Raw genomic sequence first — 24,990 nt, forward strand, 5'->3', positions numbered from 1 at the left:
GAGAGCATTCAGCATAGCCAAAAAAATAACAGCTAATTGTTATTGAATCCAGCTTTCTTTCATGTGGCCTATAAGGCCACGCCTCAGTCGGACAACCCCAAATATGCAAATGCTTAATGCTTGGCTTTTTGCCAGTCCAAAGTTCATAAGGGGTTTTATTAACTGCTTTACTTGGCACCCTATTAAGGATGTAAGCTGCGGTCTTTAAGGCTTCTCCCCAAAGTGACTCTGGCAAAGAAGAATGACTAACCATACTTCTCACCATATCCTTAAGAGTTCAGTTTCGTCATTTTGCAACACTGTTAGCCGTCTTATACGACTAACTTTTGTATAGAAAACATTTTCCAAAAATTGTATAGTTCCCCAATTAATGGTTATTTTGTAGTGATTTTTGTAAATAAATTTTGTTTTATGGTTAAAGTTGTCTCTAGAATATTTCCATTGGATTTAATGATGAAATATGTGCATTTCAGGTGAAAATGAGGCAAAGTCATGAAGTGCTAAAAGTGACAGTTGAGCTTAGCTCATCAGTGGGCTAAGCGCGCATCCACCGCTAAGCACAGCTTCAACATGTTTAGCGCAACAGAAGAATCTGGCAGGGCATCAATATCAAGGCCACGCGCTAAACATGTGATTAGTGTGCTAAGCACAACAGTTGTCTTCAGCCAGGCTTAGCGCACGACTGACACTAAGCTCAAGTACACTTACTCGCGCTGAGCGCGATGGTGGTGCTAAGCGCAACGTCACGAGTTCAGAGCCTATTTAAAGCCTGTCTTGTGTAGAATTAGGGAAGAAATTTAATAAGGGCCCAGGGCACAGAATTCCACAGCACACCACAGTGCCTATTTCGGGAGAAGAGCTCTGGAGGAAACAAGAGGAGCAGCTTTTGTAGAGATACCTAGGTTTTGTAAGCTTATTATTGTTAGGGTTTCATCTGTAATGGCTAGCTAAGCACCCTTGTTGGGGGTTTCCAATGAACAACTGATGTAATTATTTTCATATCTAATTGATTTTGTTTCTTGTGTTCAATGCTTCTTCAGTGCTTAAGTTTTGTATGCTCTTGGTCCGATCAACCATTTGTGTGCCTAGTTAGGTGATTTTAACATTGGGAAATGTATTGTTGCCTTAGAACTTGAATGTAGTAGAATTGAAGCTTAGTCTTACAAGAGGGATCTGCAGATTAAGTTTTGGTTTTAAGTATGCTGTTACAATAATGTTGTTTGGTTTGAGCCCAGTCCAACAAGAGGGATCTGAGGACAATTCTTAGGCTAAATTAGGCTAAACTTTCGTAAGCTATTTAAGATAAGTCTAGTCCAATAAGAGGGATCTGAGGATGAAGCTTAGTTTAAGTTAGTCTAAACCTATGAGGGCTGTCTAAATTGAGCCCAGTCTAACAGGAGGGATCTGAGGACGAAGCTTGGATTGATTCAGTCCAACTAGGGATCGAGGTTTAGTAATTTAGGCTACAACATAGAATACAAAAGCATGATTGATTAGAGAAACATCCTTATATGCATCAGCTGGTCTGTTAGAAAGACCTAACACTTCTACCTATTACTGTCAATTTTACTTGCATTTTTACTGTTTTTATCCTAGACCTAGTTTAATTTTGTTTTAAACCATCAATCATCAATGTTTCTTTCAATAATGCCTTATTTCTGAATTTAACCCGGTCTTAGACTAGTTTCCCTGAGTTCGATACTCGAATTCATCTATTTTAATTTTTCAATACTTGATGATTTAGTGCGCTTTCTGGCAAACTGAATTTCCCTTGAATATATTTGTACGAAGAAAAAGTGGAACAAAAAGTAACCGCAGGGGAAATCCAACAAACACCATTCATGCTAGGTTTGCCTGGCATAGTGTATTGCGGAACAATTCCACACTCTTTGAGAAAAATCACAAAAGGTCCTGGATGTTGTTCTCCTGATCCATCATATCTACCGTAGTACTCACCACCACGGTCAGATTTGACAACCTTAATTTTCTTTCCAAGTTGAAGTTCAACTTCAGCCTTGAAACTCTTAAAAACGTCTAGGGATTGGGACTTCTCATGTATCAAATAAAGGTAACCGTATCTAAAGTAGTGATCTATTAACGAGATAAAGTACTATTGTCCATTCCAAGATGGTGTTGGAAAAGGACCACAAATGTCCGTATGTACTAGTTCTAAGATGTCTTTAGCTCTTTCGCTACCTAATTTCTTTATGTTTGTTTGTTTTCCCTTTATGCATTCAACATAGACTTCATAGTCTGATTAATCTAAAGGTTCAAGATTTTCATTCGACACAAGTCTCTGAATTCTCTGTTTAGAGATATGACCTAAGCGTTTGTGCCATAAAGTGGTTGAATTCTCTTTTGATTTCCTTTTTGTACCACATGAATTTTTTTGCAGTATTTCATTATAGGAACAATTAACATCCAACATATATAGATTATCAATTAAGGAACCGGAACCAATCAAATTTGAATTCTGGTAGAGACTAACTTTATTATTTCCAAATGAACAAGAAAAACCAAATTTGTCCAAACTAGAAATAGAAATTAAACTCCATCTAAAAGACGGTACAACAAAAGTCTCAAACAAATCCAAATAAAATCCAGTCTTTAACTGCAATCTAAAAGTTTCTATAACCTCCACCGCAACCTTTTTTCCATCTCCAACAAATATGAATCTTTCATCATCACTTGGTAGTCGGCTCCACAGACAACCCTGCATGGTTACATTTATGTGAGTAGTAGCACTAGAATCTACCCACCAAGTATCTTTAGGTACAAAAGCTAAATTAACTTCAAAACAAACAAGAGCAAGAGATTTACCTTTCTTTACATGCCATGTGGCGTACTTAGGACACTCTTTCTTCATGTGTCAAGACTTCTTGCAGAAGTAGCAGGCAAATTCCCCATCCTTCTTTGGTTTCTTTTGCTGAGAAGACCCTTCAACATCACCCTTAGTTTTCTTTCTTTTCTTATTCTGAGAGGTGGAGCTTAAATGAGCACTTTCAGATCTGTCTCTCTGCAGCCTCTCTTCCTCTTGCACTCAGTGAGATATAAGCTCATTAAGGGACCATTTATCCTTCTGAGTGTTATAACTCATTTTGAATTGCCCAAAGTGTGTAGGAAGTGAGATCAAAACTAAATGCACGAGTAGGTCTTCACCAAGCTCTAACTTAAGTGCTTTCAGTTTAGATGCCAAGTTAGACATTTCCATTATGTACTCCCTTATATTACTTTTGCCCTTATACTTCATGGAGATGAGTTTAACCAAAATGTTACTCGTCTTCGCTTTCTCATTTTTGGCAAAGTACTGTTCAATTTCATCAATAAATTTCTTTGCATTTTCACCCTCAGAAATAGAGTCCCAAAACGCTTATGGAATAGAGCGCTTCATGACCATAATGCACATTCGATTGGAACGATCCCATTTCTCAATTTTTACCTCATTGGAGGCTTCTAGAGTGGAAGTGGGTCGTTCCGTTCTCAGTGCCAAATCCAAATCCATACATTCGAGAACAATTTATATGGCTTCCTTCCAAATCTTAAAATTTGTCAGATACATTTGCAGCACTAGCAACAAAAATTGAATAATAATAAAAATAAAAATAATTACATGCTCACAAATAAGCCAATAAGTTATATAAATTATATATACAACAAGACGTGCAAAATAGTTCACATAACAAACCCATCACAAGATACCCAACACACCATTAATTCATAGTCTTTGGACAGAGAAATTAATTTGTAATTGATACTCTCAACACAATGATAAAATATTGACAATAAATTCTGTCAAATCATAGTCTTTCTTTGGACTGACTATAATTCACATGAAAATACCTTATAATTGTCACACATTTATCATCACAGGTATAAAATTATTTGGCTAAATTATGTTTTCCTTTGGGCCGAGCACAATTCACATAAATAATTTTATACTAATATCTATGAAATTTTAATTAAATTAATTTACACAATAGAAATTTCTTTGACAATATATTGTTTCAATGAACTCAATCAAAATTACCTGACATAAAAAAATGAATAATTTTGAGGGTTTGTAATTTATGAATTTACACCAAAACATAATGGGAATCACCAATTAATACACATAATTCACAAATAAAAACAAGGAAAACAAAAATAAAATGCAAAAGCTAAATTGCATTTAACGATACACTACATGGGTTTTCTTATGATGATATAATAATGCCAAAGATTATGTATCACATGTATATCACGTCATGGCATGCATAGGGAAACAAAACCAACAGCCATAAAAACAAACAAACACGTGAACGAGAAACAAAAATGGATGACTATTCTGGAGCGAGAGAAAAAAAAATAGTTTTTCTCATGGAATCCGAATGCAAAACATGAATGCGCATATGATGATTATATCGTGATCGAAAATTATTTTTCCAAACCTACAATCATAATTATAATTGCAAAGATAAAATCCCAAAGTAAAATTAGGGTTCATGTAACAAAATAATACAGGTATAACATAAACCAAATAACTTTAATTCCCAATAATCTAACAATAATGGTGGCTCTGATACCACTTGTTTGGCATTTTAGGGATCTTAATGAAATACCAATAATCACCGGAAACACATTACGTTAGATTATCAAGAAAGATTGTGAAAAATACCTGGATCCATGATAAGCAACATGATTGATGAGTCTGAGGAACTGTTGGTTTTGTGTTCTTCCTCAACCAAATCTTCGTTTTCATTTTGGGACTTTAGGTTTCTCGTCATATGGGGAGAAGAGAATACAATTTCTGATTTTGGTATATTGGGGACGACAACCTTGATGCAATCCTACCCCCAAGGGCATTCGATAGAAGACTCCAAGAAGATTGGGCCAAAGATGCAAGAGAAGGCCCTAGGGTTCTCATGAGACTTAGGGTAGATTTCTGGCCCATGGGCTAAGTATGAGCCCACTTATCTTTGTACATATTAGATTAAGGTTTCATTAATTTTGGGTCTTGTATTTAGGGCTCCATAATGTAGGTAGGGTACCCTAGAAATATAGGATTTTTCAACCCTTGTATTTTAGAGCACCTAGACTAGTTTTTGTATTAGGGGTAGTTTTGTAATTTCACGTGCACTAAGTGAATATTTGATGTGTGTGGTTGGAAATAAATTTAATTGAATTGGTAGAAGCCCAATCCAATTAAATTTTAGAGGTGGAGGTGAGCATTTGCTTACTACACCCCATTGCCTCATCATATAGTCACACTTTGTGCATGTCATTCATGCTTTACATGCCTCATGACACCTAAGCACACTTAGTGGAGAATCTTGGAATTGATCTTGGATTAGTGGGCTGAACCATAACTAAAATTCACTAATCATAATTAGTGAAATTTTGCCTCCACAAATTCAATTTCAAATTCAAGTGAAATTTGAATTGAAATTCAAATTTCCCTCCAATTTTGTGACACTTAGGCTATAAATAGAGGTCATGTGTGTACATTTTTTTAACTTTGATCATTTGAATATTAAACTTCAGATTTCAGAGCTCTTTTAGAGCACAAAATTTCGTGCCCTTCTCTCCCTCTCCCTTCATTCATCTCCTTCTTCCTCCAAGCTCTTATCCATGGCCTCCTATGGTGGTGAGCTTCTTCTAGACTCATCTTCTCCTTGAAGTGGCGTCTCCTCTCTCTCTTCCTTCTCCATTCCGCTGCCATTCATCTTCCAAGAAGCAAAGGAATCCATTGATGAAGAAGATCCTAGGCCTAAAAGCTCCAATGGAGCTTACATCAAACCTTGCTTTAGGTTTTAACCTATTAGAGTTCCCATTATTCCCTAACGGGCCAAACTGGTTTCCGCTTATCAAGCTCATATTAATTTCTAATGATAATCCAATAGGCTCACCAAATTACATCACTTTTATAGAGTCCATAAATGTAAATAACTAATATAAATGATAAATATAATATGTATCCCACACTAATTAATTAATTAGGAATTATAAAATTCCTAACATATTCAACATTGGTTTTGAACTAATGTTGAAACGACCATCATTAAGAGTAGGTCATTTTCAACATCGGTTATAAAACCGATGTTGAAAACCATTATTTACATCGGTTCTTCTCAAAGTTGAAGTATTTTCTACATTGATTTTGATAAAATTGATGTTGAATGTGTTATACAACATTAGTTTTGTCAAAACTAATGTTGAAGCGTGTTATACAACAACAATTTTAAAATTGATGTTGTATAACACATTTCAACATCGATTTTGACAAAACCGATGTTTTTGAATATATATATATATATATATATATATATATATATATATATATATATATATATATATATATATATATCACTTTTGGGTTCTAAATTCAAAATCAATCTACAGATACATTATTTCTATATACATTATCACCAAAATCAGCTACACATGTCACCAAAATAAAAGCACTCACCTTTAGAAAACCAAGGAATTCATTTACCTTTCCATAAGAGGAACAACTTTCCATCAAATCCTGTTTCGAGACACCTTTATATCTCCTATCCCCCCTAGATTGAAAATTCTAAAACACTACCGCAAGGATGCTATTGAACATGCTCAAAGTGTGTAAAAGCAATTAAATTAAAAGGGAATAAAATATTTGATTTGCTAGCTTGGAATGCCTACAATCTGCCTAGTGCCAGTCCAACTTTGTGCTGGCTTGATCCACAGTGCAACTAAAATTTGAAAAAGCCTTTATTTTTGAATTATAAATGCAAAGTTAAATTGGATTATATACCACATATTTCAACTTACATAATTGATGTCATAAAGGAGCCTCCAGTTATTTATCCCAAACTTCTAGACTACCGTTAGAGGCATCCTCTACATCTTCTTCCATTGAAAGCCTAATATATTCTCTATGAGCAAAGCGATCCCACTCTATCAATGTAGGATTCTCACCTTCCTATTCACATAAGATATATACCATGGAACTCAAAACTTACCAACAATAGTCAATCTACTGACTCAACAACACAATAACTTTTATCAAATATTCATGCACCTGACAAATAAAAAATGGGTCACGAGTTTCAAAGGCCATGGACTTATTTAATTTAACTTAATCGTGTATAAATAAAAGAACTTAATGATGAATTATTAGAAGTTAGGTTTAATTGTATTTTGGTCCCTTTAAATTTTGACATTCAATGTCAAGTTAACAAATGGACAATAATTGCACAATTAACATAGTAGAATGACCAAATACTAGAAAGAAAAAATAAAGGGGGCCAAAATTAAATTTCGACAATAATAAGATAATTTCTTGTTTAGATTCAATATCATTCACAAGAGATAATTTTATTTGAACCGGATAAATTAAATGTGACAAAATGCTTCTTAGGGACAAAACCCCATAGAATAAAAATCTATAATTAAGCCTAAAAGTTATTTTGCCTATATATCTTAGTTGGTTGAAGATTGACACTACTGCTTGTTCAATATCATGCCATAGAAAATGGCACACAAATTTAACATTGAAAATGCATGGTACTTACAATCGTCCCAACTTGAGCACACAAGTAGAAGTCATTGTTTTTGGGATGACAGATAATGTTGTGAATAACGGTTCTTGCACACAACAAACAGAGGATTAGGAGAGCAAATCAACAGTTACAATTTTATTTTAGTTTTTTGTTGTTAAGGTAACAAACCAGGTGGAATATTATTTTGATCTCTAGCATTGGCCTGGAAGAATCTAGTATGATGATTCTTCTGGGCGATAATCAAAGTGAACTTTGGATCCCACTTTTCATCAACGTGTTTGCATGCATGAAAATGCAATTTCAATTAAACTCAATGACTTCAATTTCATTCTAGGAATAATGGGTATGAGTACCTCAATGATTTGACTAAACTCATTGTTGAGCACTTGGTTCAATTGTGATTCACTTACTCCATCCCTAAAATAAAACATATGGCTCTGATAATTGAGACCAGAAGTTTACACCATAATTGTATAAGAACATAGTGGATATTCAACGACCAATTGCTATTTTGTAAAATTCATTTATGACAATTCATTTTCACAACATAAATATTTAATTTTATATAATTATAACCATAGTCTACTATAAATAAATATTTTAAATTTATAGAGTATATTTAATGAATTAATTGTAAAATAGAAATTTAGCTTATGTATTGCATAAATTAAATGTTCATTTGTATATAATTTATAATAAAAGAAGTACTTATTTAATTTATAATAAATCACATTACAATTTCATATATATTTAAATTGTGATTTAAGATTATTTTTAAATTAAAATCAACAAAAAGTTAACAATATAAGTGTATAGACAAAGATAAGATGAAGATTGTTTGAGATGGAACTACTAGAAAAAGCGACAGTAAAACAACAATGGTTCTTCAAGAACCGTCTTAGTATATAAGACGGTGAGAATTTTGTAAATATGGAGTCTTAAAAGACTGTCATTTCAAGATGATTTTTTACCATTTTTCACTCTTTTAAATATTTCATTTCTCCCCCAATCTCTGGTGCTTCTCTCTCTTCGACTCCCCCAATCTTTCATGCTTCTCTCTCTTCGACTCCCTCATCTAGGGTTTGTTATGCCGTTGCGGCCTGGTGAACGTGAACTCCCTCTTCATGACCGCCGTCTTCGTGGGCTTCTCCCTCACCACCTCAGGCCAGCGCAACCTCGAGAATCGCTCCTCCTGCAGCGCTGACATAATAGACTTTCAATGATAATGCTCAGAGGAAGGCAGAGGAAGTAGGTATGGTTTTTAATGTGGGTATCATATAATATAACTCATTTTGGTTTGTAGTTGATAGTGTGACCCGTGATGCCGGTGGTGTACGAAAACCAAAGAGAGCAAGAGCAAGAGGTTGTGACTGCCACTCTCTATGACGACAAATATCTTCAACACAACAAGTTTCTTTCCTCTTTTTATTATTAGTTTGATTTGGGTTTGAATAAAATGCCCTAGTTAGACTCACTCAGCGTATTGATTTGAATTGAATGTTATGGGTAGATAAAATGAGGTACATGAAGCCCTTGCAATTGTTTCATGATTTGAAGAAAACGTGTCTTTTACACTTATTTTCCTCTACAACATTGTAGATACTGATAAGCAAGCGAAAGATTCTCAAGGCAACCATAAGAAGGTGGGGTCTGCTAGTCTTGTGTTGCATTATGCGAACATTATCACTCAAGTTGATACTCTTGTGAGTTAAGGATTTTACTTGAATAAATCTACAATATTTATTATTGTCTTGGATGTTCAAATTATGTTAGTCTCTGTTTGTGTGTAATATTGTTTGTTATTTCCTCCATGTCGGTATGTCCAATTGTTATAATAAAAATTGGAGAATGGGAAAGAAAAGCAGGGAAGTAAAATCATTTACACAAGCCAACTTAATAGTCTGTTGTTCAAAAAATAAATTCACCTCATATTCAACTTCCTAATCATGGCAGTGACAATGTAGTACAAGTGTTTCTTCTACTTTTGGTTGGCTAAATTTTGTTTTGGACATTCTTCATACTGTGTTTCCAACATTATTAGGACTAATCAAGATAAAAGAACACGCAACATGGAAAGATTGTGGCTCTCTTTTTAATTTTTGCATATATTTTATTGGATAGCTAATATTACTTCTCCGAAACATGTCAAGCTTTATTAATTCTCCGAAACATGTCATCTGCCACTAATCATATGTCTCGTTAATCATTTAATTTCTTCATTATCTTGTTTAGTATAAATTATTTAGTTTGTATTAATAGCAGCCATCCCAATCCCTCTATAGCATAACTCGAATGTACGAATTTTGATATTATATATTTTGATATCTTACAAAAATGGAAACAATTATTAGAATTTGTTTTGGGTATCCTTCGTACTCCTTTTTGTACTAAAAAAGAATAAATTGAATCTATGGATTTAGAATTAAATATGAGCACTATCCTACTTGCAGAATTTTGGGCTGAAATCAAGCTTGGTTTTCTCTCATTCTTGTCCTGATTTGTTATTTATCAATAATCATGCTTGATTTTTTGTTCTTTCACTAAGTTATTATATGATTTAAGATCATGTAGTTTTGATAATCTTTACACGACATATTATCATATTTTTTTAACAAAAAAAAGTTAATAATAATGCAATATAGAGATTTATTGAGACCTCATAATTAATCTTAGACAAATTAAAGTAATAATTTTTGCTTGCTTTCTAATAAGTTAATATTATTACATATTTTAAATGGAATTTGCCTGTCATCTCTCTCTCTCTCTCTATATATATATAAGCTTCGGAGTACGTATATATAGACGTTATTTGGTAACAAATTATTGCATTACGTGTTTGTGCCAAAATTTTGAAAGACTTTGACCTATAGCATTTGGTTGGTGTGATTGGTGAACCCTGGTTTGGATTGAAGTTAAATTGGCTTTTACAGCCACTCCCACTTCGTTTAATTTTAGAGTTTTAGTGATCACTAGTTCAATTTTTACTAAACTCTCTTTAGTTATTGCTTTAGTGGCTTTTTGTTTCTAATCATATATGTAGTGTTGTTATCTTTATTATTTGCATAAATAGATTATTTTGAACAATTAATTAACCGGACACATGAAAGTATAGGTTACAAATGTCGAAGTGGTTGAAATGGCAAGGAGATTAGCATTGAAAGGTTTGTTAGTACGTTATAAGTTAAAATATTGAGTAAATCCTCATTCTGGTCCTCGAGATTGTAATTGTTAGTCATTTAGTCTTTGGCTTTACAAAATTCCTACTTTAGTCCTACTAAAAATCATTTTACTTGTAAATTATCTTTGAATATATTTTAATGTTAATTATCAGCAGAGTTTGCAATATTTTGGCTATAAATTGAAGCATGGGATCTGCATTTAGCTTTGTATAGATATTTTTAGTGTGCGTATATTCTAGATGCAAAATTCAATTTAGTTATTGGCTTGAAATTCTTCATCTTTGGTTTATACTTCTTACAATAGCTTCTATCATATTTAATTCAAATTTTTGTCTAGGTTGGGATTTCTTTAGGAGATGTAGCAATTGTTGCCATAAATTTAGCCAGACGGCCTGAGAATTATGGGAAACTTATTGTGGTGAGTTTATTTATCAAATATTTTGGATTTCTTTTATGTTGTTTTCATTGGATGTACTGGACAGGTTTTATATATATGAATCAGTGTTGAAAATTGATTTGATAGAATTAAATGAAGTTTAGTGAATTTTTCTCACAACTAATTGGTGGTGTTAGAGATGTGTTCCTCTGTTTATTTTAGTGCTTGTGTTTAGTTTGAGTTGTTGAATGTTAAACTTAGATAATATGGTAAGTTTTACATTATTTTTAATTTAAAAATGTCAAAACATAAATTTAGTTCTTGTGCCACCATACGTATGACAAGTGGCAAAAGGCCCAAGCCCATGTCTGGGCCCACTTGTTTGTAGATTCCAAAAATTACTTCTCGCATCAAGGAAAATGGATTCGGTTTCAAGAGTGTAACTCTCACTATACTGTTGGGGGACTCAAATCTTTTTCAAATTTAATTCACCCTCCAATGACCACAATTCAGATATTTGCTCACATTTATTTGACTTCAATTTTTTTTTATTTACTTGTTACTTTCTTGGTGTTGGTACCCAAGATACATATACTCTAATCCTATGATGCTATTCTATTATTATTATATTTTAAAAAGTAATTATTCTTAAAAAAACTGTAATACATCTATCCTACAGTTTTGGTTTAAACTGGAAAAGAAAGGATGACATTGTAATAATTAATTAAGTAATCATAGAACTCCACTATTTAGAAGCACAACCAGTTTTAAATAATAGTACACATTTACTTTTTATTCTAAAAGAAAACATGTTACATTCTTTAATTTTTCTTTTTGTACTTTGTCATACTTATTCTAGTTATAAACAAAAAAGGATGAATAATCAGTATACTTAGTTGCAGAAGCCATGATTAGTATTGTTTTTTAATTTTATTTTCTAGAGTCATTATAATTGATATCTTTGATATTAATGTTGTTAATTAATTTGTTATGTTGTTAGGTTTTGTTGATGATGTAGAATAATTAAGGGCCAACGAGAAATAAACTTGGTAGGTCTAAAATAAAGTCCTTGTGTGGTCCACCACCTCACTGAACCATACCACGCGCATCCACTTCTAAGGTTAATTTCTTTCATTCACACAGGTTTGTACCGAGAAGGACAATATTAGCTACTACTATAAAAATAGAATTTCATCTCAATAGTTAATGTCCACTTTTAATATTGACTTTAATTTGTTGCTAAGATTATCAAAATAAAACTTCATTTTTGTATTGAAGAACAATAGTACTGATTAAGTATCTAAGATGTTTCATTAAAATCCTAGAAAATAAAAAGATGATAAAAAAGTATTAAAAACAGTGAAGAAAATAATTTATTATTTTTTTACAAAAATGACATCCCAAACCGTCTTAGAATCTTTACTTTTTTAAAATATTTTTTTATAAAAAAAAAACACATTCTAAGACAGTTCTTTGAAAAACTGTCTTAGAATGTCTACTTGAAAAAATTGTCTAAGAATCTTTAAATTTTTTAACTTTTTTTATTTTAAAAAAAGACATTCTAAGATGGTTTTATAAAAAAATCGTCTTAGAAAAATGTATCATTCTAAGACGATTTTTAACTAAGAATCGTCTTAGAAAGGTATCATTCTAAGACGATTTTTAGCTAACACTACTGCAAAAAATGCAATTAATGATGGTTGATAAAGCCTTTCAATGATGATTACAAACCGTCTTTATAAATGATGTCATTGAAAGTCGAGGCCATCAACGACGGTTGCCCCAAAAATCGTCGTAGAAATATCAAATTTTCTAAGATGATGCTTCTTTTAGAATCATCTTAGAAGGCACGCCTTCTACAACGGTCGTTAAGTAAGGACCATCGTAGAATGCACGCATTCTACGACGGTCTTTACGTAAAGATCGTCGTAGAAAGTCATAAGCTTCATTAAATGCATTCAACAGATTTTGACTATGGTTTTTTTGAATGCATTTTATCCTAACAAAATATACTAAATGGCATTTGTATCATGCAATTAGCAAACATTAACCAAACCATGATGGAGATATTCTTTCTTGTTCCCAAATAACATACATAGAAACAAAAAACAACAACACTTAATTACTGCAATTTTAAAACCTTGAAAAAAAAATACAGAAAAGCAAGAGTACCTTTTGGACACCGTTGGATTTGCACAAGAGGGTGAGAATGCCTTGTTCTCTACACAAGACAATTGTGACACATCCTTTCCCATCAGTAAGTAGTAATATGGACTTGATTAGAGGTCATGAAGAAATCATAAAGCTTTAGCTTTATCTTTAACGGTAGGAGAAGTTTTCCATCACCCAGATCCTGTAGAGTTTTAAAAGATGGCATAACATTAGCAGTGAACAATTGATGTGTAATGGGGGTGGTAGTAGTATTTAACATAACTATCTATCTATTCATTATAGTCTATGTTTTTTGTTACAATTCACAGCTAGTGCAATGGGCTGGCCATGGATACTATTGTCTCAGTTGGTTCTCCAATTGTTAAACTTGAATTTGGTTACATAGTCTCCTATGAAGAGAACCTTCAAAGGCTGGAGGATACTAAAACACTCTGATGTTGAGGCTAAAAGGAATGGAGAAAAGATGGAAGATATATTCAAATAATTGGGTGAAGAATGCCAATGACGTTGTTGCTAAGGTAAAGAAACTTATTGACATTTGAAGGGAAGTTGATTTGGTAGAAGTGGGAATTCCTTTTGGTGATGAACACAATGGCTTTAAATTAGTGGTCACTTCTAGATATCTTAATGTCCTGAAAAGGATGGGAACACAAAAAGAATTTGATCTTAGACCTTTACAAGAGGAGGATAGTTGGAATTTGTTCTAGAGAATGACAAGTGATGTTGTTGTTAAGGATTTCAATATAAAACCAATTGCAAAAAAAGTGGCAAAAGGTCAAAAGATATATTGTCTTCATGTAGTGAACAATATATATGTAAATCTTCAACATTGTCCATTAAGAAGCTTAGCTGAATTAGGAATTTCAACAAATGTCAAAACATCTTTGTGTATTGGTTACACTTTCCAATGGAGGGTGAGGGAGTAGTGAGTACTAAGTAGCATTGAAAAAATATATTTTGGACAAATGTTTGGTGAAATGAAAGACATGCACTTGGAGGGTTATTATGGCAACATTATGTAGTAAGTTGTATGAGGAATCTATTGGTGAGAAGGTTGTGACATGAGAATCTCCCTAGTGACCTTCACCCTAGAAAATATGTTTATATGAACAAAACATTCATCAGTGGTAAGTCACAAGTTCAGCTTACTGCAATTTTCAAACACTTGTAACAACCATTAGTCAACATGAAACTAGATTCCAAGGTTGATTTACTTCTAAGTGGCACTCTTATCTATAGTCTCGAACCTGTAAACGTATGCATAATTATAAAAACTCATTAGGTTAGGCCTTCATATAGAAAACCATTACTAGAATGCAAATATCCGAAACTTGATGTCAAGAGCTTCATCATGATTATTGGCCAAAGTGCAAGCGATGTCCATAACATTGATCACTAAGTCATACATAAGTAACTCAAAGCTCAGTCATATTCAAATATGCTTCACACATAATACATCAGTCATTAGGATAACTCATAATAATTTACCATTATGTCAAGCAGTCATACTACAATAGAATCCAAATACAGAACACAAATTATCATTTACAATTACAACTATTCGAGCACTGTCAATTTCCTACTCCACATGTACTTTAAGCACTAGTAGCACTTCACAAACAGCATTATTACATTTAGCAGAGACATGGAAAAATACAATCTGAGTACAATACTAATTTATGACACACAAGTGTATTGAATCATCCAATGACAATTAGTCACCTAGTATAAATGTCATGCTTGGTCGATCAACTAGTAATTGTCTTGCAATTAATGCATGAAGCATGCGGGTACCCAAAGGTAGTAATTATATGGTGCCTACCCATTATAGTGGGCACCTAGCCCATTTAGCACCTAGCTAAGTTCAGCACTAAGCAAAGATCCACTGGAGGCAAAGATCACTTAGAGGCAGCCATACATGGTGCAATGGCTTTATAAAGATTCGCACCTAGCCTGGATCCATAGTAAGGATGGACACAAAGCCCATAAATGTAATGATGCATGACAAATTATTAAGTCTTTCTCTTTATTAATTGCCAAGAGCTTCATCATGATTATTGGCTCTTAGAGAATAAAATTCTATGTACTGAAATCATAAAAAATATTGGGAGAAAAAAATGACTTACAATGAACTGAACTTTAGCATGTTCTTCCCCCTTGTACAGTCTAGTAGAGGATCCCATTGCTCAACTCCTTCATTCATAAGCTCTCTAATTGCATCACACACTTGACTGACAGGAATAACTGCTCCATCTGTACATGCCAACACAACACTATGTATCTTTGCACCATCTTGCAATATTCAAATAATTGCATTTAAAAGTGTTACAAACTAGAATCCAAATTTCATTTTATAGTCCTACAAAATTTAACAAGGGAACTAGGGCGTTGGGGGAAGGAGATAGACCTAGGAATCAAAGAAAGCAAAGAAAATCCAACAAGTGTTACAATGCAAAATATTATGACACAAAAGAAAAGGAATAAAAAAAGGAAGAAGACAAAAAAAACCATTCTCACTATGATGTCAACTAAAAGCAACAACACATAATGGTAGCTCTAAGTTGCCGACTGCAGAAATTTATGAAAACTTAACTGCACAAGAACAAATTATAGTTACAATGAATTAATGGATCCGCATGAACTGATATAATTTTGACCAAGTAACGCAAATAGAAGCTGAAGATGTTTCCTGAATTCCCCAATACTGGATGTTTGAATGAAGTCCTCAAGGCTGCAAAATACCAAACCTAAAAACAATTGTTACTTAAAAAAAACAAATCTATAAAAGCAAATTGTATAGCAACTTACGTAGTTTAGAGACATTGTCGAAAGCTTGTAGCATGTGTCATGAAAATCGCTCAATTATCAGCCAGCAATTACATGTTTACAAATAATGGTAAGTATTAGTTAATTGAAAATGTAAATACTTACAAAAATGTACCAAAATAAAGCCTTAACATGAACTTACATGGGTATGTTAACTAAAGAAGCTTCACATGTCCATGCAACTTCAAATGTCCTGCAAAATTGCCCCATTGGCCGTGCAAAAAACACTTTTCCAGTCCGTATGCATAATTTGTATTGCGAATACAATGATAATCTTTAATAGATTTGTAGAAGTGAAAAGGAAATACACAAATTTTAATATTTATTGTCAAATAAATGTCAATATTTGTACAATCGTCTTCTTAATGTTCACAATAACCATCAAATGAACAATAGTACGATCATCCTATATCATCTACGACTTTCTACATGTCATGTTTTTGACTTTTACAAAATATGCTACCCATTTCTTGGGAATCATTGTTATTGTCTCCGTGTCTAATGGCGTCCCATTAGCAAACCACTACAAACAAAAAAATACAGATAATATGTCATTTCTATGTAAAATGATAACAAAATTGAAGGTAAATGCTAATTTGAATTTATGCAAGCAAACATACCATGGTCCAATCATTCTTTAAACCCTCACATACTATGTTCCACATCTAATGTATCACATAATAGCCACACTCATATCCTCTACTTTGAACATGGCTCTACATTCAATATAAAACATCATTGAATCAAAAAAGTGTAGTGAAGTTACCACATACAAATCACTACTGATAAAAAACCAAAAATTTAGCGACTAACCTTTACTTCAATCCACGTAGGAGGTCGTGCCTCGTTTTTTCCATCCACTGTGGTCTTCAATGTATTCATTGCATTGGTAACAAAAATAAAACATAAATGCTAAAACTCCGACAAATATTTGGTCATTACAAGTTTGGAATAGATTAAATGAGTTACAATATCAAACTTAACTTGTTAACTGCATTTTTTATATGAATATCAGGCTTTTTATGTAATGAACAGAACCAAGCAACAACATCGTTGGTAGGACAAAGTACAATCAGCTGCCAATGGGCCTTGCATTAAACAAAAATTAGGTACGTATAATTGAAACATTTTTTACCAACCATTTGCATTGATACAACTTAGTGATTCAGGTAAGCTCCTAGGTACACCTGTCTTTGAGAATCCTTCACCCATGTTTGTATGTAATTTTCACATTCAACACGTTGATCCTTTGCATGGTGTACATCTGAGGCTCAAGGAATCCATAGACAAAATCATAACCCAAACTTGTGCTCCAATCATCCATAAACCTATTTTGAACATTGAAATGAAAATTGTTCAAAATGACAATAAATGATAACACATATTAGATGTTCAGATTTTGAATGGCATAAAATTGACTTATATCATCCATAATTGTAGTATAGATATGTTCAAACATTTGTCACCTGCTATTATTTCATTTACATCAGAATATGTTAAGAAGAATGATGCATAAGCATTAGGAATCCCAAATTTAGTGCCATCCCACATCAACTCAACAGGCTTCTCGTAAATGTCATACAAGATCTTGATCAACTGACGCAAGGGATCAATCCAACTAATCTAGGGGAATCTGCTTCACGGCCTACCGAGAGAAGATCCGTATGCATATTTGGCCATATACATCGAGATTTGCAACACGGTGAAGATAGCAGAAGTGCTAGAAGACGCCATATGCCTCAACTTATTCTTTTTCTCCTTGACTGGTGAAGAAAAAAGATGACTTCACTCGTTCAAGGGGAATAGCTTGCGTACATGGGAAAAGGTTGTGGAAAAGTTCCAAAAGAAGTACTTTCCAGAGTCCAAGACCATTGAGGGAAAGGAGGAAATCTCATCCTTCCACCAACTCCCTACCGAATCACTGGGTGAAGCACTTGACCACTTCCATGGGTTACTCCGGAAGAAACCTATACATGGGTTCAGTGAGCCAGTCCAGCTCAACATCTTCATTGATGGCTTGCGACCCCATCCCAAGCAGCTCCTCGATGCCTCCGTCGATGGGAAGATCAAGTTGAAGACGCCAAAAGAAGCCATAGAGCTAATAGATAATATGATAGTCAGTGATCACGCCATCCTTTGTGATCGAGCCTATATACCCACAAAGAAAAGTCTTCTTGAGCTCACTTCTTAAGATGCTATGTTGGCTTAAAACAAGCTCATGGTCAAGACCTTAAAGACCCTTACAGCAACTTTGAGTAATCTCTTTCAATAGTTGCATGCAATGCAACCTTCTTCGTCTTCAGTCATGCACATTGGGAGATGCAACATCTGTGGTGGTACTCATGAGTCAGGCTCATGCATGGTCCAAGATGAGGCATCTAATGAAGTTAACTACATGGGCAGTCAGAATCACCAAGGATTCCATGAAGGAGGACCACCAGGATTCTATTAGAGAGGTAATTTTTCACAGGGCCAAGGATGGAGATCCTATCCAGGGAATAATTTCAACCAAGGAGGTCCATCTCATCAGCCTCCTAGCCAAAAGCCCAGCCTACATGAGAAAATCACCAAGTTGGAGGAATTACTGGTACACCTCATGCAGACTACCATGTCACACCAGAAGAGTATTGATTCAGCAATCAAGAATATGGAGGTACAAGTGAGTCAATTAGCTAAGCAAATGGTTGAAAGGACCATTGGAACCTTTGGGGCCAACACTGAGAAAAATCCCAAGGAGAAGTGCAAGGTAATTTTCACTAGAGGGGAAAACGCTGAAAAGGAAAAGAGAATTGAGGAGGATGTGAGTGATGAGGAAGGAGAAAAGAAAAAGAGAGAAGAAGAAGAAAAAGGAAAAAAATGAGAGTAAGGAGAGTAGTGATGAGGTCTCAACCAATAAGATCAAGAGCCAGTTAGCTTGGGATGCTAGAAAGGAGATACCCTAGTCTAAGTGAAGAAAGCTCCATATCCCTTGGTGTCATCCAAGAATGACAAGGAGCGATACTTTGCTCGTTTTCTTGACATCTTCAATAAGCTGGAGATCACCATTCCCTTTAGAGAGGCTTTACAACAGATTCCTTTATATAACAAATTCATGAAGGACTTCCTCACAAAGAAAGGGACATATATCAACAATGGGAACATAGTGGTAGAGGGCAATTGTAGTGCAGTGATCTAGAGGAAGCTACCACACAAGCTCAAAGATCCAAGAAACATGACTATCGCATGCTCCATTTGGGATGCGTCCGTAGGGAAGGCCCTCCTTGACTTAGGAGCAAGCATCAACTTGATGCCCTTGTCCATGTGCCAAAGAATCAGAAATCTGAAGATAGCTCCTACAAGGATGACACTCCAGTTGGCAGACCGTTCTATCACAAGACCGTTTGGGGTAGTTGAAGACGTCCTAGTCAAAGTTCAATAACTCACTTGTCCAATGGACTTTGTAATCATGGACATTGAAAAAGATGCTGAGATCCCCTTGGTTTTGGGTTGCCCATTCATGTTGACTGCAAAGTGTGTTATGAACATGGGGAAGGGCAACTTGGAGATGAGTGAGGAAGACCAAAAAATTTGAGGCAATTGAGCATTTCAGTGATAGCAAGACTTGTTTTAAGGTGGAGGAAATTGAGAAAAAAAGCCAACCTTGTTGGGGGACACCTGAATTTTGTGTTTCTAGAAGAAGATGAAGCCAAGCCAGTTGTGAATCCTACAAACTTTTCTAATGTCTTTCTGGGGCCAAAACAGGCCAAGACCCGAGCCACTCCAGACATTCCACCAGCGGTCCCTCCTCCAGATGTCTCTCCTTCACCTACCTGCCAAACTTCTCTGCCTTTTTCTAAGTTGGAGCAGCTCCTCCCTATGCTGCATAGCCTCCACCATGGCCATTACCTACTGATGAAGAGTCTCCACCATCTCTCCCTCCAGCAGCCGGTGATGACACCAGAGGCATTCCTAGCCCAGGTTACTTGGCCAGCAGTCCAACTTCCTTTTGTTAGGGTGGGTGACACCTTTGGTGTTGCTGATGATGATGCCACAGATGTCGAAGCTGATGATGATTATGTTGTGGACATTAGTGATGCCCATAGAGCTTGGGATCCAAGGCCCACACAAGATTGGGGCCTATTTTGACCAGGATTTTCCTTTCTTTTCTTTAATTTTTCTTTATTTTAATTTCAGCAGTTTAATTTTAGTCATTGAATAAAAAAATTGCATGATAGAGATATAGGAAATTAGTAATGGGCTGTGACTTGTTCTAGATAAATTGATGCATGAGATACTGTGTATTGATGAGATAATTGTGAAAGTTTTGATTCTTGTGAGCAGGTGTCATTGTGAGTGATGAAGTATGAATTGAAAGCACAAAAGTAAAGAGGTTAGCACATTTGAACGGAAATCATGGTATGGTAAGCCAAACACTTCATAAATGTCCGGTGAGATATGTGGCCTTATAACTGTGAGAGAACGATTGTCCTTAATTTCCTGATTTTGCATGATTCTGAGATTGTTTAAGTACATACATAAGGTGAAAATGATCAAGGCCTTGTTTGATTTTCTTAGCCACTGAGCCAAATAGCCAACCTGTTACTAAAATGAATACCTTGCACCCTGTTGAGCTTAATGCAATAAATTGTTTTTGAAACCTGAGCCGAATGAAATTAATGACCACTTTGTCTTAGGTTGTAGGAGAGCATGGGTCAACACAAATTTATCCCTAATTTGGGGGAGGAGGATTTTTTGGTTTCGGGAACATCAATAATAGCACACACTTAAATGTAAATAAGTTGCTACAGTACCAGTTTAAGCCAGTTATAATTTCAAAAAAGAAAAGAAAAGAAAAATTGAAAAAAATAAAAATTGTGTTTCAAATAGCAACTAAGTGCTAATAAATTTTGTGTGTTGTTAGGAATAGAAGACAAGAAAGTTGGGGGCTATGAAATATAAGTCATGGGTTATCAGGTATGTGCTATCTTAGAATCTAACTTTGTTTCCAAAGAAAAACCATGAGTTCTTTGTTAGCCCAGCCATGTTACAAGCCTAAAAAGCCCTTAGTGATCCACAATATGTATGTATGCTTTCCTTAACTAAGAAGAAGTACAAAATTGGGAACATTAGTTCAGTTGTTGACTTTAAAAACACTTAGCCGAGACACTTGTGCGCTGAGGGAATCACTAACCTTGTGAGGAATGAAGTGTTGTAATTTTGCCTCGATGAAGTTTTTATTGGCTAACCTTTTTCATCTCCATGTGTATTCCTTCACGCTTCCATCACAAGATCAAGACAAATGCAAGCTCAGGATCATTCAGTGAAAAGTTTGAAAAGGTTTCGTAGTTATCTCATGTGTTGATACTTTCAGACTTATTTTTGCTTGAGGACAAACAAATGTTTTAATTTGGGGGAGTTGATAACTGTGAAATATGAGCTAATTTGATAGCCAATTTTGGCTAATAAATGGGTGCAATTTCTTCACTAGCAGAAGTCAAGAGAAAAAGAATTCAAGTGCTTTGAAGGAAAATTGATGCAAAATTTGGAAGAAAAATGGAAGAAGTAGACAGCTCGCTTAGCACCCCACCTAGGCTTAGTGCGTGCCTGCGCTTAGCACGCAGCTCAAGCTTAGCGCGAGAACTCGCGCTAAGTGCGAAGTCAACGTGAAAATTAAGCTACCTGAAACCTATATAAGGAGGAGGAAGCAGAAGGGAAAGACACGCCGAGTCTTAGAGCTATCCAAGCCTAGGCCTATCCCTTAGGGAAAACCCTTTTTCTTAGTCATTCCCCATTTTCTTGCTATTAGTCACCCAACCCCTTCTTCTATTAGCCTCCGGAGTGTAAAGTCTCTCATGGCTATGAGAAGCTAAACCCCATTTGTTGGAGCCTAGTAGCCAATGCCCTTATAATGTAACTCTTCTTATCTATTAATGCAATTTCAATTTCTATTGTCTCTTTTCTGCTCTTCATCTTTATTGTGTGATTTGGCCATCCATGCATGTATTTTTAGGGGGTTATATATTGGGAAATGATAATGTCTAAAGAACTGAGAAAGGACATCTCAACAATGCATTATTAGGGATAGAATGACTTTGTTGTGCCTCTTCATCATGAGGGATCAAGGTTGAGTATCTTAGCATATTTGGGTGGAAATTGGGAAGGCAGTTAATAGAGAAAAACATTAACATTGCATCAAGGGTAGTTAGGCATGATAGGCCCTAACATAATTGTATTTTGAAATCATCTTTTGCACTCATCTTGTTTATTTTACTATTCTTGTTTTTAAATTCAATTTCTTTCTTTCTTCTTATTTATATTATACTTCCTTTTCTCTTGCTTACAAATTGGGTATTTATCAACTCAAGTACAAACAAAATATCTATGGACTCGACACTCAATCTTTTATTTTAATATTTACTACTTGTGATAAAATTAGTACACTTATCAATCTATTACCACATTCCAAGGTAAAACTGCACATTCATATCTTAGATTTTATTGTAAAAAAAAAACCTTGAGAATATTGATTTGTAGATTTTTTATGCTATGATGGTTCCTGAGATCACATTTAATATATATCATTTTATCTATTAAATAGTTCTATCTTATAAGCTTAGAGAGCTTTGTAGCGGGTTGCTAATGGAATAATGATTTAAATAATTGAATTAATATATTTTTAATTGTAAGAGATTAAAATAGTATATATTTATTAGAATACCACACTTGACAATAATACATAGAATTTATTAATGAAAAAAATAATTCTTTTATTCAAAAAATTGTTTTATTCAAATATGAAATTTTAAAAAAGAATACATTTGACTATTTTATCAAAATAATAAATTTTGAAAATAAAAAAATTCAATTTCTTTATCCTAACATAATATTTTGAAAATGAAGAAATATAATTTTTTTTTATTTAAGAAAAAAAATTTAAAAATAAAAGAATTTAAATTAAAACATTTAAAATTTTTAAAATTTAAAATTATCTCATTATATTTCACTAAGGTAACAAAAAGGACAACATTGAGAGAAACGAAGAAACGTTACTGCGATCGGAGTATGAGAGACAGAGTGTTTCTGTCAATTTATGCACACTTACGGAAATTATGCTCGACCATGATGCTTTAATTTATTTTACGTATTCTCCTTCCAACCAATCAAAAGGTGCCACGTGGTACAGAATCAATTAATATTTTTCCAATAATTTTTTTCAAAAGAGTGGTGATAATTTAATACTATTTTATTTTAAACCTGCCTTGGCGGCATCAGTATAAAATTATATAAAATTAATTTTATTGGTTGTTATTATAATAATAGTTCATGTTAATTAATATAAAAATGTGTAAAATTAATTATTATTATTTTGACAATGATTAAAGTTATAAATAGCATAAAACTGTGTTTTATTGTTATAAAAATTAATAAATTTTAATTTTATGTGTAAAAAATAATAGTTTTTTTAAATTATTTCTTAAAAGTTAGACAAAAAAAAAATTAAATCCCCTTATTTCTAGATCCGTCTTTTTTTTATCACATCATATTATTTATCATGTCAATATTTTTTTATCTTTTTATTATTATAATCTTATCACATCATATTATCTATCATATTAATATTTCTCTTTTAATTTCTTTCTTTTAAAGTTGTCAATTGTTGTTGTAATAATAATGATTAATGAGTAACCTTTTTTTATGCTAGAAAGAGAAGAGATCGAAAATATAGGGTGATAATATTGGTGATTAGATATTTATATTAGATTTGAAAAAAAAATTTGAGTTCAATATCCTTTGTGTTGACATGTTATTTGATTATCGTGTATTTGTTTTTAAAATATGCTACCTTATCCTTTTCTAAGATTTTTTAATCCTAGATATATATGATGAATTTTGGTGGGATTTGATTTTGAAATAAACTGAGTTCTGATTGATAATTTATATTGTTTACTTCAGTTATTTCACAATGTTCCTTTTCGACATTAATCTTTTTTTTATTTTTTTTATCATCACTACTATATCTCTAAGTAATGAATTGTTCTCCTTTAATTCATTTCCCATTATAAAATTCATCATTCATCATTACTCTTTTTATCTTTATTTTTATATATTTATTATCTTAATTACTTATTTCTTTCAATATGCCTTCTTTTAATTTTATCATTAAATTAAATTTCAATAATTTTTAAAGCAACGATTATTAGGTAAAAGTAATCTACTATTATAATTTAAAATTGTTTATGTGAATCATAAATATAATTTATATATCCTATACTATAAATTAAAATATTTAACTTTAGAGTGAAGCTCTAATTCTCTCTATTAGAGATTTTCAATGCTCTGTCTTCTCTCCATGAGAAGTGCATTTCATACATCTCGAACACACAACCAGCCAAAACAACATATATCTTTCAATCATATTAAGATAATCTTATCTTTACACGTATACTTAATTTTCTTAATTATTATCTATAAGTTTTCCCTTGAAAATAACCTTCTATAAAAATTAAATTACTTATTTTAAATTTAAAATATAACTAATAGTTTAGTACGTACTTACTTATTTTAAATGTAAAATATAACTAGTAGTTTAGTACGTACAATGCATAAGATGTGTTTATCTTATATAGCTTTGCTTTCCATAATAGTCCTGGTTCTCTCAAATAGAATTATCTCTGATAAAACAAAACATACATGTGATTTAGAACACAAAAGAATGTTAATTACTAGCATTTCTCTCTTTGATGTATATACTAAACTAATATTAAATATGTAATAATAAATATTTTTAAACATATAAATTATGTTTTAAATATATATATTATATATACCAGCGGAAACACCGACAATGTCAAAAAAATTAATATATTTTTGTAATATCTCTTAGTAGCAGTATTGTATAACACACAACGTAATACCAAAAAAATAATAACACACAATGCAT

General features: G+C 33.3%; 1 long non-coding RNA gene across 8 annotated transcripts; it reads left to right on the forward strand.

Annotated features, from left to right (window-relative positions):
* Positions 1–8,505: 8,505 nt before the first annotated feature.
* Positions 8,506–22,520, forward strand: LOC102664885 (uncharacterized). 8 transcript variants are annotated; one of them, XR_005891269.1, is made up of 7 exons: positions 8,506–8,769; positions 9,117–9,220; positions 10,630–10,678; positions 11,034–11,114; positions 12,073–12,215; positions 17,086–17,179; positions 20,391–22,520. It is a non-coding gene; the product is annotated as an uncharacterized lncRNA (long non-coding RNA). The 8 variants fall into 8 exon arrangements; XR_005891266.1 differs by lacking the exon at positions 10,630–10,678 and having other exon boundaries at positions 8,506–9,220; positions 20,391–21,386; positions 21,541–22,520; XR_005891268.1 differs by having other exon boundaries at positions 8,506–9,160.
* The last annotated feature ends 2,470 nt before the right edge of the window (positions 22,521–24,990 follow it).

Source organism: Glycine max, chromosome 4, assembly GCF_000004515.6.
Source record: "Glycine max cultivar Williams 82 chromosome 4, Glycine_max_v4.0, whole genome shotgun sequence".
Lineage (NCBI taxonomy): Eukaryota > Viridiplantae > Streptophyta > Magnoliopsida > Fabales > Fabaceae > Glycine > Glycine max.